Raw genomic sequence first — 17,169 nt, 5'->3', positions numbered from 1 at the left:
GTACCTTAGAATATATGTATGAGTGCGAGCGAGGAAGAACTTGCTAAGCTAAGCTTGTAATATTTGATGTAAAGAAGAACTAAAAGCAAAAGTGATAATGCGCTTGCCGGGATGTGTGTGAGCGAGACAAGCAGTTGCAGCACTTGATAAGCTCTGCTTGCAGGAATTAAAGAGAAGGAGCAGAAAAAAATGCAGAGCACTTGCGAATGTGTGTGTATGTATGTATTGTATGCACAGAAATATATGTGCATGTAGGTCGGTGCATATGTATGTACATATGTTTGCAGGCTTGCCTGTAGGTATGTATTTAGGTATGTAACAATATATATGGATGTGAGTATATATGTTTGTATGTATATGCGCCATGAAAGTCTACGCACAGCCAACAACATTGAAAATTCCTTATCTCCATTAAAACTAAATCAAATAAGAAATTAATTTGTTTTTGATTTAATATTAAAGGCAGATTCAGCGAAAAGGCGATTTAATGTGTATGTACATATATAATGTACGAAACTAGTTAATACCAGTGCTTAAAAGAACTTTGACACTTTATTGATTTACTGTATGTATGTATGCATGTATGTATATATGCATGTATGCTTGTATGTATGTATGTATCCTAATACATTGCAGCTTTTAAATAGTATATATGTTTGTATGTAAATTGAGTAGCCCCGCAATTTGTCTTGTTGTCTTTTAATTAGCTGAACAAAGTTTTCGATTTTGTGCTGTTTTTGATCGATTAACTTTGCCTGCACTGCAAGCGTTGCCAGATCATTTAAAGTTTTCATAGAAAATGTGTATGAAGGGGTATAATGGATATTGGTGCAAATGTATGTAACACGCGGAAAGAAGAACCATTTTATATATGTATGTATATATATGTATATCTTGATAAGCATCTGCAGCTGAATCGGTCTGGCCAAGTCCGTTTGTCTATTTGTACGCATGTATAAGAGCGGCAGATTTGAAATTGGAAATATGAATGACAGGGTATATACAAGTCGTGCACTTTGGCGCACTCTGTTGTGGTTTGTTTTTTCAACTAGTTCATGAACCGTTTTGGCAGCAGGAGCTGCTGCTGACTCGTCTGTGCTGTGCTGCTGCTCTGCTGCTGCTGCTGCTGTTGACCCGCATTGACATTGCCGTTTAGTTGGCCAAGTTGGGCCACGCCCACACGGCCCACCCACTCATAATTTAGTGCTCGCTGTTGAGTTTCAGTTTCGTGAAAGCTGCTTTACCTATTTAGCATAATTTCTGTTATATTCAGTTGCTGTTGCTGACGGTTGCCGCTGCCGCTGCCGCTGCCTCTGCTGCTGCTGCTGCTGCTGCTGCCTCTGCTGCTGCTGCTGCTGCTGCTGCCTCTGCTGCTGCTGCTGCAACATTGGACGTCAGCAACAGCTGCTCGTGTCCTTTAGCCTGCGGCACAATTTTGGCCACTTTTGTGCAGCTCTTTGGACATTAGCCCGCTGTTTAACATTTTACGTGCAGGTGAAGCGCCTTTTTTTCTCTGCTTCTTCTTCATCTTTTTTTTTTTGCATTTGCAGTTTTGCATGCCAAATTCGTGAATAGAAAATGGCAGCACACACACACACACACAGACGCACGCACACAGATGCACTTTGTGATGGCTGCTGTTGACACAGTTAAACTCTGGCCATTTATTATGCGAATTTATTGCGGCTGACAAAATGCAGTTTTGCGCTTGAGCCAAAATGTCTTGATAACTTAATTAAGGCAGCTGTGCGTGTGTCTGTCTCTCCTTTTCTGTGTATGTGTGCGTGTGTGCTAGTTGATGAAGTTCACACACTCACACACGCACACACACATGCACAGTTATATAGAGACACACGCGCTGTTAGACACACACGCAGCGCATTTTCGCACTCGCGTAAATTACCAAATAAGCGACGTGCGAATTTGCACGAGTGTGCGTGTGTGCGTGTGTGAATGCACACACTCACTTACACACACACATGGATACTCATGTGTGTGCGCCTGGCAAATGTCCGCCCGAGCTGCGTTCAAAGTTTACCTTTGGTTTTTGGTGCAAATTTGATTTGGTTGCGCCTCTGAGGAAACTTTAACTTGCATTTTCAGGCTGCTGCCTGCCACTTTTTTGGCCATGTGTCTGTGTGTGTGTGTGCGGGTGTTTCTGTGTGTGTGTGTGTGTGTGTGCGTACATATGTAGTTAATTTGCGCTACAATGCACCTTTGCTGCTGTTTGGGCCGTGCTGCTGCCTCTGCTGCTGCTGCTGGTCTAAAAACTGACACACACACACGAACACACATGTAATAGAGAGTGTACATGTGTGTGTGTGTGTGTGTGGCAGTGTGTATGCGCATCTTTGCCACTAAGTGGCGCAAAGAGCTGGTGTGGCACCGCTAACAGCTACTAAAAACTCAATTACCAGTCAACTCATTTTCCAGCACACACACACACACACACACACACCCGCATACACAATTTACCACACACACACACACACACTGTAGCGTGTAGCTGTGCACTGAGTGTAAATTGAATTCTTGCCTGACAAATCTAAAGTATTTAAGTACTATTAAGTACAGTTAGTTTCTCTGCTTGAAAACTGATTTATTTAGTCAATGCAAGCAATTGCATTTGGAATATGAATTTATATATATATACTTTTTAAAAGTTTAATTTTTATAGCCATGTTATCTCCTTGTCATAAAATGTGTCACGCATGGAGGAAGACATAACCTAACCCTTAAAGTATATATATTCTTGATCAGCATCAACAGACGAGCTCATATAGACATGTCCGCCTTTCCATCTGTCCGCCCGTTTGTCTCTCCGTCCGTTTAGCTGTCCATCTGTCTGTTTCTAACTAATTCGAACTAATCTCATAGCTTAAAAGCTTTCGTCGTGAGACTTTGCAAAGGTACGTCTTTCTGTCGGACAGGATAGATCGCACCAATATATCATAAAGCTGCCATAGGAACGATCGGTCCAAAAGTACTTTATTGTATGATAAAACCTTTTGTTTATTAAAATATCTTAACCAAACTAATGGCAAAATCTTATCAACATCGGGCCGCTTTATCATGAAGTTTAGATCGGTTATAGATCGATGGAAAAGTACGATCCTTCAAGGCAAAATATTCTGTTTTCAAAGACATTTCCGCAAAGTCCGAATTTTTGAGCTGCACTATTCTCACATATCTGCAAAAGAGAAATGTCTAGAAGGGCATTTAACATATCCTTACGTTTTCATTCATCTTCGTTTTCATTTAAATATAAAATTAAAAAAATATATGAAATTGAATTCATCTTAATTATAAACAAGCTTACATATATTTTATTAACACAAATTGATAGACATCTATCAATTATAATCTATAATCTTAAAAGCTAAAGATGATGTTTACAAGATTTGTAAGCTCAACATATTTTGCATAAAATCTTAATTTTGGAAATATATTTGTGTTAAACTACGCCCCACTCAGGCCCAGTCAGTGGCTAAAAACTTTGCAGCCCGAACGTATAATGAATGTGCAGGACATACAGAACTTGGCGGGGGAGGGAGGGGGAAGGATGGGGGGTAGCAGGTAAAGGTAGCTGCAGCAGCAGCAGCAGCTGACACAATTTCACCTTTAGCGTGCGCTGCCTGTAACTAATTGCAAATTAGCGACGCCCAGCCACGCCCACACGCCCACTGGAAAATAATGTGCATGTGGTATTAAAATATATGTTGGATAAACTTTTCGGAAGTAATATGCGCCCAAGGCGAATGTGCGATTGCAATACGAAATTCATGCGGGCTAAAGTTTCTGGCTCGAAATTCAAAGAGAGGCGTTTTAAAACGCTATTAAAACGCGCACCGGACTCTCTCTCTGTGTGTGTGTGTGTGTGTGTGTGTGCCCCCTTCCCCTCTCTCTCTCTCTCCCTTACCGAGCCCTTGCAAGTTGCTGCAAGCATATTTTTGGCAACATTTTGGGCGCACATTAATTTATGTAAATAGTTGAAAAATATTAATGGCCGCCCGGCAGCTGCCGGCGTGTGAGGCCCAGCCGAAAGGACGAGGACCTCGACGAGGACGAGGTCCTTGTGCAAAGTTCAAACTGTAAATTGAACACAGCAGCAGCAGCAGCAGCAGCAGCAGCAGCAGCAGCAGCAACAGTTAACGCCCCCTGCTCGAACTGTGGGCATGGTCTATGCGACATTTGAATTAAATATTTATATATCTTTAAAAAAGTTAAACAATTTCCGTAACATTATGGCGCATAAAAGCCAATAAGCAAAACTCAGCAAAACTAAATGCCAAGCACAACACACACACACACACACACATATATATATATATAGGCAAACAAAATGGCCGCACAAGAAATAAACTTATGGCACACTTCCGCCAATAGTCAAACATTTTATTTCATTTCATTCCATTCGAATTCGCTTTACATACCCAGCGCAAATGGTCAAAGCACTTTTCCGACTATGAAAATTAAAATGAAACACAACGGAAATGCTACAGAAATCACCCAACTGGCATCAACTTTTCCAACAACAACAACAACAACGAGAGAAAAACATAAAAATAAATACAACTTTCGGCATTTGCTACGACTCTTTGTATTGTTGCCTGCCAAATCAAGGAAAAAAATGCTCCGTTTTGTTGTTGCGGCGACTGCGGAAAATGGACATTTCCCGTCAAATGGTTGAGGTTCCCCCCAGCACAGAGGATGAAAAAAATATAGAATACATTTATACAGCCTGAGCGATGAATGGTCAATAACAAGGCCAACACTAATAGCTTCATTAGCCTAAAACACACGCACACATCAAGCATGGTTAACTATGTGTTTTTAATACCCTGTACAAAAGGGTACAAAAGTGTATTTGAGTTGTCTAAGTGTGTGTGTAACAGGACTTATGCTCATTTCATATTTATACTATTGTCTTTTAGTTACAATTTAATAGAAAATATGCTATCCTTCTATGAGGAAGTTAAGGCTAAGCTCCTTAGCTTACAAAAACAATAAACAACAGCTCAGAAAGTGATAAGCAAGAACATTTACAGGGTATTTTCTTCTCAAAATCAAAGAATTATAAGGAATGCAGGGTATTCTTTAGTCAATATCTAGCTTAGGTACAAAAAAACAAATAACAGAAGCTCAGAAAGTTATTAAGGTAAGTTTATAGCGCATACAGGGTATTTTCAAAGATTATGTCTTTCACTTAAAGTGCCTAGAGGGTATTTTCTAGTCAAGTTCTAGTTTATATCACAAAATGCTGAAAAAGTAATTAGTTAGGTCACTCTTAGCGGCTACAGGGAATTTTTATATGGTCAGGATCTAGTTTAATACCAAAATCTATTAGAAAAAGCTTGAAAAGTTGTAAGGAATCTCATTTATGTTGCCTACAGGGTATTTTCTAGTCAAAATCCAGCTAAGCTCTTGAAAATCTATCAACAACTGCTTAGAAAGTTATAAGGACGCTTATTTATAGCAGCTACAGGGTATTTTATAGTCCAGATCGAATTTACATCCAAAAAATCTTTTAACAAAAACTCATAAAGTTACAAGGAATCCATTAATAGCGCTTACAGGGTATTTTCCAGTCAAGATCTAGGATAGATTCCCAAAATCTATCAACAAAAGCTCGGAAAGTTCTAAAGACTCCATTTATATCGGCTACAGGGTATTTTCTAGTCCATCAAGCAATTGCTGCTGTTTTGTTTCGGCTTTTATAATTGCAAGTTTTTTCTAACCTGAAAACTATTTTCTCTGCTTTTCTCTGCCTGCAGGGCATCTTGCAGTCGAGCTAGCCTGTTTCCAACTATTTTTTCTGCTTGCTTACTTGCACATTTTTATTTATCTTGTTTGTCCATCAGCAAATGTAAATCTAACAGTTCGTTAGTAAATTTCCCATTTATGGGAACATCCCTTCTGTTTTTTTTTTTGTACTCGGTTTTTGTACTCAAATGTCAATATGCCCGATTGCAACCGCAAATGCTTAAATATGCATACAAAATTCCGCTGATTTGTTGAATTAGCTGTTGCATGCAACAAACCCACGCAATATGCAACGAAATATTTTCGGGTGAATGCAAATTTGATTACAAATCGAAAAACATTTCATGAACTCCATGAATTCTTTCCCATTTACCAATGAGTACTTGCGGCATATATAAGTACCGTTATGATGAGTACTCAACTATGCCATAATCGTATATCGATATGCAAAATTTGGTGTTGATTCTGGCTAGTACAAATCGATCCATCTAATTGGCCCCCACTCGTGCGTATTTTCCAACACTGCAAATTGTTGCTGTTCGCGTTTCATTTACGCAGTCTCTTTGTTGAGCTGCAAAAAAAAACAACAACATTCATTGGTCCAGTTTGTTTGTACTCCTATATTAAAGAGCTCTGTGCCCAATTTCCAATATCAAAATCACATCCATAAATGGACGAATGACAGGCAACAATTTTTGCTGTATTTCTTTTTTTTTGGCTCTTACTGCCTGGCTTCCACATCAAAGTAATGGCAACTAAAAACCCAACTAAGAACTTGGCTGACGGGAATGAACGACTAACAGATGCCCTGCAAAATTGACTCTAAATAAAACGTATTATATATTGAGTTTGAACCAAGGCAAAACTGCAAAGTTACTTAAAGTTTGTGTTATCGCTTATCGGTTTTAATGCTTATCGATAAATAAATCGAATGACATTTAACTGCGTAGGGTATATAGGGTATATGATATGCAGCTTTAATAGTTAACCAGATCGAAGAGTCTGTCAAATTAGAAGGTTGCGTTAGACGGCTTTTACAGGGTATACGAAATGACATGTGCTCGCTGTCGCATTGAGTACTCAGTATTTAGTACTCAATATTTGGTACTCAGTATTCACAGTACTCGGTACTCTGTGTTCTCATCGGCTTAAGAGCTCAATGAGCGAATATTGTTTGATTTTGTTCAACATTTCGTTTGGCATTGTTCGTGTTGTTGTAATATAGAGTTTTTTGTTCCATATATATGTAGTTGTATTTTTGTTCTCTTGTTGTATTTGATATGCATTTCGTGCACGGGGCGTGGCACACTTTTTTGCAAATAATTTTGCTGGCCAAAATGCTGCTCGTTTCTTTTCAATAAAAATGGATTTTGGCAACATGCTGTCTATTGGAAATAGAATATTGGCAAAGCCGTAGGCCCATATATGTATATATATATCGATATGTAGAGCCAATTGTCTGAAAATCGCTTGACTATGCTTTGAAGAAAAACCGACTGCAACTAAAAACTATGAATTGAGTAGGTCGCGTGGCAGGAAGACAAAGGCTAAAGAGCATTTACTATTCGTCATGGAAAGAACCATTTGATATAATTGTCTATTCAAATGCAATTTTGGCATATTTTTCTCACATTTGGCAAACATTTGAGCTTGACTAAAGCCTAAAATGCCAAAAATAATTACAATCAATGTGAGGATGGGCCAAAATAATAATCAACCAGTCAATAATTAAAAGCTAGTATGGCTTTTCTTTCAGTGTGTTAGGCTAGCGTAAATATTTTATATATCGAAGCATGCCTGAAATGAGAGCTTGCTCTTTAAAATGCAGAAATATATATGTGCGCATTTTATAAAATATTAATTTAGTTAATGGGCTACAAAAGATTTTAATAGTAATTAATTTCAAGTCAAATGACTTCACTTTTGTGCTTTAGCTCTTTCACATGCACAAACTTCCTTAGGCGAGTGTTATCGTTATCGCTGGGTCACAATAGAATTTAATAGCAATCAAGGTTTCTCAGTGAACGTGACGTCACTTATTGCTTTCGCTCGTTCAGGCGAGTGTTATCGATAGCGCGGGATCAGTGTGACCGGCACGCAAAAGGGATGCCATACTTTTGTCACACATCCCCCCCCCCCCCCACCCAACCGCTCTTACGTTCGAAAAGCATTCAGTTTCTACTTACCGTGTGCAGCTAATTAATTAGCAGGGCAAACATTTCAATGTTAAATCGTGCATCTGCAAAATAAAAGAGAAATGTAATTTCCATAAGTACGAAACGTAAATTGTGTAGTGTGAGTTATTAAAGCGTGGCGAATTTACGACAAGCAACAGAAAATGAATTGCAGCACGTGTCAAACGGCTGACCGCGGCCCCCTCAATAAATTTAAAGGCAATTAACTGTGAATTGCGCGACACTTTCGCAAAATCGTAAAATTTAATCAATAGAAAAGTGAAAAGTGTCTTGTGAAAATGCGAGTGTCAGCCGCGGCTAATTGAAGTTCAATCGAAAGAAAAAAATGACCAAAAGCTAATGATGACATTTCAACTGGCCAAAAGAAGTTGGACAACAGCAGCAAATCAAAAAAAAACCCAACAAAAAACGTATCAGACGAAATAGGAAGGAAAAAAAATTATAAGAGGTAGGCGGTTGCCGGCAGCAATTTAGCTAAAATGAAAGCGTCAAATGTATTATTTAAAATTCCAGCCGGGTGAGCGTGCAAAAAAAAAGAAGCGAATTAAAAGCCAAAAAGTACACGAAAAAAAAAACACGAAATATAAAAAAAAGAGACGGAGTACAAGAATTGAAATGCGCAAATTGTGCGCGTTGCGTGATTCGTGACGGCGAGAGGGGTGGGGGGAGGGGGGAGAGGGAAGTGTAGAGAGAGTAAGAGATTGATTTCATGTCAGAAAGAAGAACAGTTAACTTTGCCAGGCTGATGATTAAATACCCTTGCAAGGTTGAAAGCGTTTTTATGCGAACATTTTATTGGCGAGAGGTTATTTTAAATGACGTCCACAGCAAGGTCGACTCGTTTGTCGTTACTGATCGTGTATATATATATGTATATGCCTATACTTGCTTATCTCCAAAATGTACGCTTTTATGCGTTACACATATCGTGACAAAAATTGAAATACCCGCTGCAAGGGTATGCAAAAGAAGATTGCGGAGAGAAGAGCAACAAAAACTAACTGGCAGTTGGTAGCAGTAGCTGTTCTTGTTGTTGTTGTTGCTGTTAAAGTTGTTGCTGTTGCTGTTAAAGTTGTTGCTGTCGCTGTTAAAGTTGTTGCTGTTGTTGTTTTAACCGAACATCGACAGATTTTTGGGGCTAAGAACATGGTCCGCACGGCAAACACCAAACACGCCAAACAAGCAGCTGCTGCTGCTGCTGCTGCGGCTGAGCGAATGTGGGTCACCTGAATGCGTAGCTTTCAATTTTTATAACGTTAACGAAAGAACACGAGAAAAAAAAACGTAAAGAACAGAATCAACAGCATTAAAGCTGTTCTTGTTGTTGGCTCTCTTAATTTACACTGCGTTGATTTGGCTGAAGATCAGCTTTGTGCTTAAGAAATCGCTGCTATACAAAATTTATTGAGTGATAAAAGCTAATCAGCAGCAGTCGCAGCGGCAGTAAAAGCCAGTTACTGCAACTGGCAGGCTTGCATCATTGTGTATCGCGCCTAGTAATTGCCGCACTTCAGACACTCTCAAGCACGCACACACACACACACACACGCATACACGCACACTTGTAAGCGCTTCAAAATACACTAGACAACACAACAAGCACAAGCACACTTGAGCTGTCGCGCGGGAGCTGCGGGGCGGTGCGGTGCGGTGCGAGTGCGAGTCAAGTGCGCAAAGCGGACTAAATAAAGTGCTATAAAAACAAACACACAAGCACACACACGCACACACACACACACGCACACACACAAATATGCCAATAAACTATTGATACGCTTTTTTTCTTGTCGAACATATTTCTATTGATATTCTACGGCAGCAAAAATGAAAGTTGCTTGGCTGGAAATAAATAACAAGACGAAGAAGAGGAAGAAGCAGAAGAAGAGTTCAGTCTGAATAAACTCATAAATCGTGTTGAAGAGATTTTCATGGATTGGTCACGCAGTAGCCGCAGACACTAGCCGGAGGCTGTTTCCACTCGGTCATCTTCAGGTGAAAAGAAGTTAATGCCAAAAAAAAGAAGATATAAAAAATAAAAAATTAAAAAAAATTTGCAATATCATGCGATTGTCGCAGGCGTTATTTGGCTAAAGTGAGAGCAAAATGATGCTCAGTCTGGCGACAGATCTGTATGTGTGTGTGTGTGTGTGTGTGTGTGTGTGCACGTGTGTGTTTGTGTGTGTGTGTGTGTGGTGCTAATGAAGGCAGCCGCTGACAACCCACTGACACTTTGACCGATTTTTAGCATACTAAATATAGTAATTTTGTCATTATGGTTGATTATGCGCCTTTCGCTGTCGAGTCATTCAATTTCACAGATACAGATACACAGCTATAGATACAGATACAAGATACAGCTACAGCTGGCATATGTGTAGCTATAACTGGCCCGTTGCGTGCTCATTTCTCAGCTGCATTCCTCACACCTTTTGTCTGGCTTTAATTAGTTTGGTTCTTGTTTTTTTTTTTTATTATTATTTTCCCCCGTTAAAAGCGTGTGAAATTCACAAAACTACTCAAACTACTCATAACCCTATTTTTATGAGTAGTGAAAAGTACGCGAAAAAAAAAGAAGAAAGAAATAGATTGAATGAAAACCCATCAATGGGAAAACTTTTGTGGCCCATTTAAGCGCAGCGAGTTAGCGCCAAATTCTTGCTCCTATTGTCAAATTAAACCCATTTGACCCATTTAATGGGTGGGGCGAGTTAGCGCTACATTCTTATATACCTATTGTCAAATTTGAACAGAACTGGTTTGCTTTTGACTTTTTGATTTTCAGTTTTCTTAATATGTATATTTGTAGTTTTTGTTGTACTTTCTGGTGCTAAGCATATGCTAATGGCCGTTGCTCTTTGGTATTGCGGTCAAAGTTATTAACTAAAGTGGCATTTGGCTCTGGCTCTGCCAGAACTGTAAATAAGCCAATGAGCATGTGAATGAACGAATGAATGAGTGAATGATTGACTAACTGACTGAATGAATGCTGCAGCTCTTGTTTGGGCCGCCTGCTGGCATGCATAACGCAATTGGGTTTGACCAGAAACTTGGCCCAATTTGTTGCTCATTAGGCGGAAAACTTAATGCACAGCAATCATGGCCAAAAGTTACAGAAGAAGAAGCAGCAGCAGCAGCAGCGGCAGTGGCAGCGGCAGCCGCAGTAACGCAATACGCACATTACTCATGCGTATAATTGAGCCATCACCGTGCGACCTTTGTGGCTAATGCCTCCTTCTTCTTCTTTTTTTTTTTTTGGCTCTGTCATAAATAGAGCATTAATTGGGCCATGTGCATCGAATATGGCCAACGGCGTCCACTTAATTTAAGAGCCAATGTGCCGCAACGCATTTACACAAAACTTTGACCGGCCATAAATATGTTACAAGAGTTTTACATTTAGGATTTATACTCTTTCTTTTTATGAGCCAAAGTTTTTAATGCACTGTTCAAAAAGGTGCAAAAGGGTGTATTTGTTGGGTGTGATTTCTATATCTATGCGAATTCTGCAATACTATTTAAATTTGAGATTTGAAGTTGAATCCATATGTGAGAGAGATTCTGATTCTGAGATTCTGTTATGATTTTCGGGTCAAATCTACAAAGTATATCTATATAACTCACAGTTTGAGAGCTAGATTCAACAAATATCGCTGTAAGCATATGTAGTGTGCCCTTCTCTGAAGCTCAAGCTCAGAATATAAGCTCCAAAAAGAAGCTAACTGCGTTCTTTTTTCCGTCTGAGAGTCTGTGCATTTAGTTTACAGTTTGAGAGGCACAATATAGTCACAGTTTGGAAGCTATATTCATCCAATATCGCGGTATATCTATATATTGTGCCCTTCTCTGAAACTTGAGTTCAAAATATGTGCCCCAAAGCCACAGTTTGAAGCTAATTGCATTCTTTTTACAGTCTGAGAGACACTGGTTTACAGTTTAGGAGTCACCAAGTTTTTAAAGAGACAGCCTTCTAGCCAAAGTTTTTAATATATCTAAAGTCACACTTTTAATGTAACTGTATTCCTTTTACAGTCTGAGAGTCATTGCATTTAGTTAACAGTTTGGGAGTCAGCAAACCTTTAAGCAAGTAGCCCTTCTCTAAAGCTTGATTTGAGAATATATGCCCAAATTCACAGTTTCATTCTTTTTACAGTCTAAGAGTCACTGCACATTTGGCTTACAGTCTGAGAGTCATCAAGAATTTAAGCAAGAAGACTCTACTCTTCTCCCTTGATTAAGTCCATAATTGAACTGCAAATAGAGCATTGTGCTGTGCATTACACTCGCCTGCAAGTTTCTTATTTGCTTTTTGTTTGTTTTTATTAATTTTTAGAGCTCGCATAGAAAAGGTTTGTTTGTATGTTTGTGTGTGGTTTTTGTTGTACAACGACTTTTGCTGCTGCTGCTGCATACTTTGCAGCGCACACTTTGCGGCTTTCAGGGCACGCCCCCTACAACCGTTGCCGCCCCTTTTAAGCTGCAATAAATCATAATTTGCTACTTTTTCTAATGGATTATGGACAGCACTCGGCGTTTAGCTTGGCATATTGTTGCCGCCGGACATGTACGGCAAAGTGCTCTCAACTGCCGATTGGGCCATGAATTTCATGATGCTCTTCTTGAAGATGTTGACGACGAAGATGATGATGACGAAGATGATGATGACGATGATGATGATGATGTTGATGCATTTTGTTGAAAGCATTTTGAATATGTTTAAGCACAAACACACGCAGACCACGATTAAATGCACATTTTGTGGCAGCTGCAAATTAATCAGACAGCATTTATGTTATCTCTGACTTGCAGCCTCTGAAATTGTTAATTAATGTGCAAAAAAATGTTGATTATTATTACCACTTATTAAATGAGTATCTTTTTGGCGAGTCAATATATTTAACAACAGCAACAACAACAACAATGTGGCAAATCAATTACAATGATTAATTGTTATTAGCGCTGGAAATTCAATTTGTTTATTGTGCTGCTGACCCTTTGATGGATTGTGAAAGTGATTGCATAAAATTCCAGAAAAATATTGTATATAAAAAAGAGTTGATATATCTATAAAATGTCTGTCTGGCGGCAGCATATTGTTAAAGTTGTTATTATTATTGTATTATTTTACGCGGCGTATTTTGCACATGTGCCACAAAATAAATATCAATATGCGATGTCCAGCAACAATCCAATTGTTAAATTAAAAATTAAAAATCAATTGTGGCGAATGAGAAATATAAAATTTGAAAAGAAAGAAGCAAATGCAAGCCTATCAGCTGCCAGTGCCAGTATAATGCGCTCAAATGCGGCTTAATAACATTATTTAGTGTGCCATAATTGTTGTTGTTGTTGTTTTGTTCAATTGAAGGTCATAGGCCGAGCAAAGCTAAGACAAGGTCCCCAAATGTTAAACAACAAAAGCAGCAGCTGCGGCTGGCTTACAACTTGTGATGTGCTGAGCATGGGGCACATGTTTTTCGCTCTGGCTTAGCATAAAATTCCCCAATGACCTATTACCCCTTTTTGGGGCAACTCTGACAGCCGACTGGCAAATGTGTCAAGAGTTCAAAGTCACAATAAACGACAACTGACCCCTTGTCTCGATGTGTTCATGTATTCTGCCACGCATTTGTTGGGCTCAAATAAGGGTTAAGTCTCATGTATTTGACAGCAGCAACAGCATAATAATATGAATTATTAATGTATATATAAATTAATATTTGCCAAATTCGACTGACTAGTGCGAAAAATGGCGCTCAACGTGGGCATTAAACACATTAACAATAACTTTGTGAAAGATATTAAACTGTGTAGCTTTAGTTTTCTGAGCGTTGAACTAATAAGCAAGAGGTTAGCGGTTCAAATTTATAGAAAATTTGCAATTATTGTATTTTTTATTCAATTTGTGGATGAAGACATAAAAAAATAATTATTTGAGCGGTTTTTTTATGTGTTTAAAGTTGAACCAAATGCATTTACATCATTCTAGTTTCTTCTATAAGCGAGAGGTTAGCGGTTCAAATTCATAGAACATTTGCAATTTTTATATTGTTTATAAATACTTAAAAAAATATATTCTTTAAGCGACTTGAGCGTCTTTTCATGTGACTAAAATTGAACCATTTGCAATTACATCATTCTAGTTTCTTCTATAAGCGAGAGGTTAGCGGTTCAAATTCATAGAAAATTTTAAAGTTTTGCATTGTTTATTCAATTAGTTAATAGTCACATAGAGAAAAAAAATATTCTTTGAGCGATTTGAGCGTCTTTTTATGTGACTAAAATTGTACAACTTGCATTTACAACATTCTAGTTTCTTGTATATATTTACATATATATACTCAAAGCTCGTATACGTATTTTTATTGCATATACGCCCTGTAGAGCAGCACAATCTGCGACTCTTCTCGTCTTTGGGCCAAAAGCATTGCTGGCCAGGCACGCGAATAGAAAATTTGAGCTAAAAGAACGGCGTCTCAGTTTCGTGTCTTGCGAAGCCAAATGCAATATATAAATTAAATTAAAAATTCCACAGAAGCAAACCGGCTGCAGCTGCATGCAAAAATTTTTAGCTGGACGCATAAAAAAGGGCAACAAACAGAAAAAAATAGAAAAAAATAGAAAAAAATCAAAAATAAAACAAAGAAAAAATCTTTATTAATAAATGTGCAATGAACAAAGTAAAATATTTCACTCCCATGATTTCACAACGTATTTGTTTTTGTTTTTGTTTTTTTTTGCATTTTGGCTGCAAACTATTTGAGCTTTTCGCGTCGTCTAAAAGTTCCCATGACATGTGGCACGTTGGCTGACTTGTTGTGTGTGCGTGTTAGTGTGTGTGTGTGTGTGTGTGTGTGTGTGTGTGTGTGTGTGTGTTCGTGTGTCATGTTTGCCAGCTGCCAGCCAACATGGCCACAAGTCAACGTCAGGCTGCAGTTGCTGAGCCGGCTTTGGCTTTGGTTGTTTTGAGTCTTCTGCTTGGCGTCTTCACCCACCTACCTACCTCCCGCCTCCCCTCTCGAAAACTATGTAGCCGAGCACATCAAAAACTTAGATGCTTTCAAATTAACCTGTGTGCCCCAAAAACTGTGCAACCAACATACTTTCATTGCTGCCACTGACGTGCAGCACGGCAAAAATGTTGTGCTCGCAATCTGCTCGCAGCGGCAGCGGCTGCCCGTTTTTGATGGCCAACTAGATTTTTGATTGAATTATGCAAACCGGGAGTTTTTCACATTTGAAAAAGTTTGTGTTTTGAAAAACTCTAGCTGCAAAAAATTAAAAAATTGATTGATTATAGCCACTGGTCGGGGATTTGAACCAGCAGACTGGTTCAAATTCAAAGTAAGAGTGAAATCTGCCTTTATTTACTTGCCCGGCTGTATTTGTTTTAGCCTCTTAATAAGCTATGGGTAACTGTTTGCTGTTTGGAGCCTGGAGATTTGAACCAGCGAATATTTTTGGAAGCTGCTGTTTTTTAGGCAAATTGAAATAGAACTTTGTATTTGACATGTCAGCCTGTATTGACTTAAGACGTTTAAGGATCTAAGCCAATAGTTGGGGGATTTGAACCAGCGACTATTATTTGAGTTACTCTTTCAAATCGAAATTTGTATTTTACTGTCAGCTTGTATTTATTTTAGGCGTTTAAAAATTGGTGGTTTCTGGGAGCTGTTTTCTGGCCTTTGGCTAAGCGCATTATTTGGAGGATTTGAACCAGCGACTATTTTTGTAGCTGCTGTTTTTATTTTAAGGCAAATTGAAATAGACTTTGTGTTTTATTTGTAGCCCCTTAGCTTGTATGGCCTTTGGTTACAGGAAGTAGTTGGGAGATTTGAACCAGCGACTATTTTTGGGAGCTGCTGTTTTTGAAGCAAATTAAAATAGAAATTTGCATATTACATGTCAGCTTGTATTTTTTTTTTAATTAAGGAGCGGGGGCTTTTCTTAGGCCTGCCATTGGGGGATTTGAACCAGCGACTATTGTTTTGATCAACTGTTATTCTTTTTATACAAACTGAAATGGAAGTTTGTATTTTACTTGCCAGCTTGTAAGGCTTTTGCCTAAGGCCAGTAGTTGGGTGATTTGAACCAGCGACTATTCTTTTGAGCTACTGTTTATTACCAAGCAAATTGAAATAGAACATTGTTTTAGTTTTAGATTTTGTTCTTCCTGGATATCTCTTACTTGCCAGATTGCATTTATTTTAGCTACAGACTTTCGAATCTCAGTGAATCTCTGGGGCTGAGACGATGAGCTAAGACATTGTTCATTGCATAAGCAGCTGATAAACTGGCACATAACAAACTTATGGCAAATGTGCACGCTATGCAGCCGCTTGCCATTAAAAGCTGCTGCATTTTAATTAATCAAGTTAACAAACAGCAGCAGCAGCAGCAGCAACAGCAGCGGCAGCAACTGCCACGTTCATCTGTCAACAACAATGCGCGCCACAAATTAATTACATGGCACTCAGCGGGCAGCGGGTGGTAAACCCAAAAAGCCAAAATCCAAAACCATAAACCCCAAAACCCCAGACCAGACCAGACGTACACCCCAAAAAGGCTGCCACTGGGCATTGAGCATTGTTCAATTCGAGTGGCTGGGCGGCTTGGTTTGCATATGCGAGGCGTGCGATTGCTAAATTAGATTTTGCCTAATTATGGCATTGGAAATGCAACAATACTTGAAGAAATTGCCAGCGCGAAGACAGCAAATAAACAGCCAAATAAACAGCTAAAGCGACAGCCATAAACTGGCGGAGCAAAACTTTTGCCAGCTAAAAAGCAAAAACAATAACAAAAACAGAACTTGCCGCATCGGAGCCAAGTTAAAAGTTGCTGCAACACGCGCCAGAGACGCCTCAGCGTTGCATTCTGCTCTGCTTTGGAGCTGGAAGATGGAAGATGGGAGCTGGAAGATGGGAGCTGGAATCTTCGAGCTGGGAAGCAGGCTGCACTTTATAATAATTAAATAATTTTCGCCAATTATATAGCCAGAGCTACATAGCTATCTAAATGGGCCGGGCTTACGCGCTCTGCCACGGTCTTTATCTCAATCTCTATCTGTATCTGTAGCTCTATCCAAGTGTGTGTGTGTGTTTGTGTGTGTGTGTGTGTGTGTGTTTGTTTGTGTGTGTGTGTGGGCAACACTAATAAATAGAATTGCGTTTAATTAACAAAAAGAAAATTGTTGCCTGCCTGTCGAAGTTGT

The sequence above is a fragment of the Drosophila montana genome, unplaced genomic scaffold (assembly GCF_035044405.1).
Source record: "Drosophila montana isolate Dmon_TW-CO22-7 unplaced genomic scaffold, ASM3504440v1 contig_3468_1, whole genome shotgun sequence".
Classification (NCBI taxonomy): Eukaryota; Metazoa; Arthropoda; class Insecta; order Diptera; family Drosophilidae; genus Drosophila; species Drosophila montana.
The sequence above is the reverse complement of the archived record's forward strand: the minus strand, read 5'-3'. Positions refer to the sequence as shown.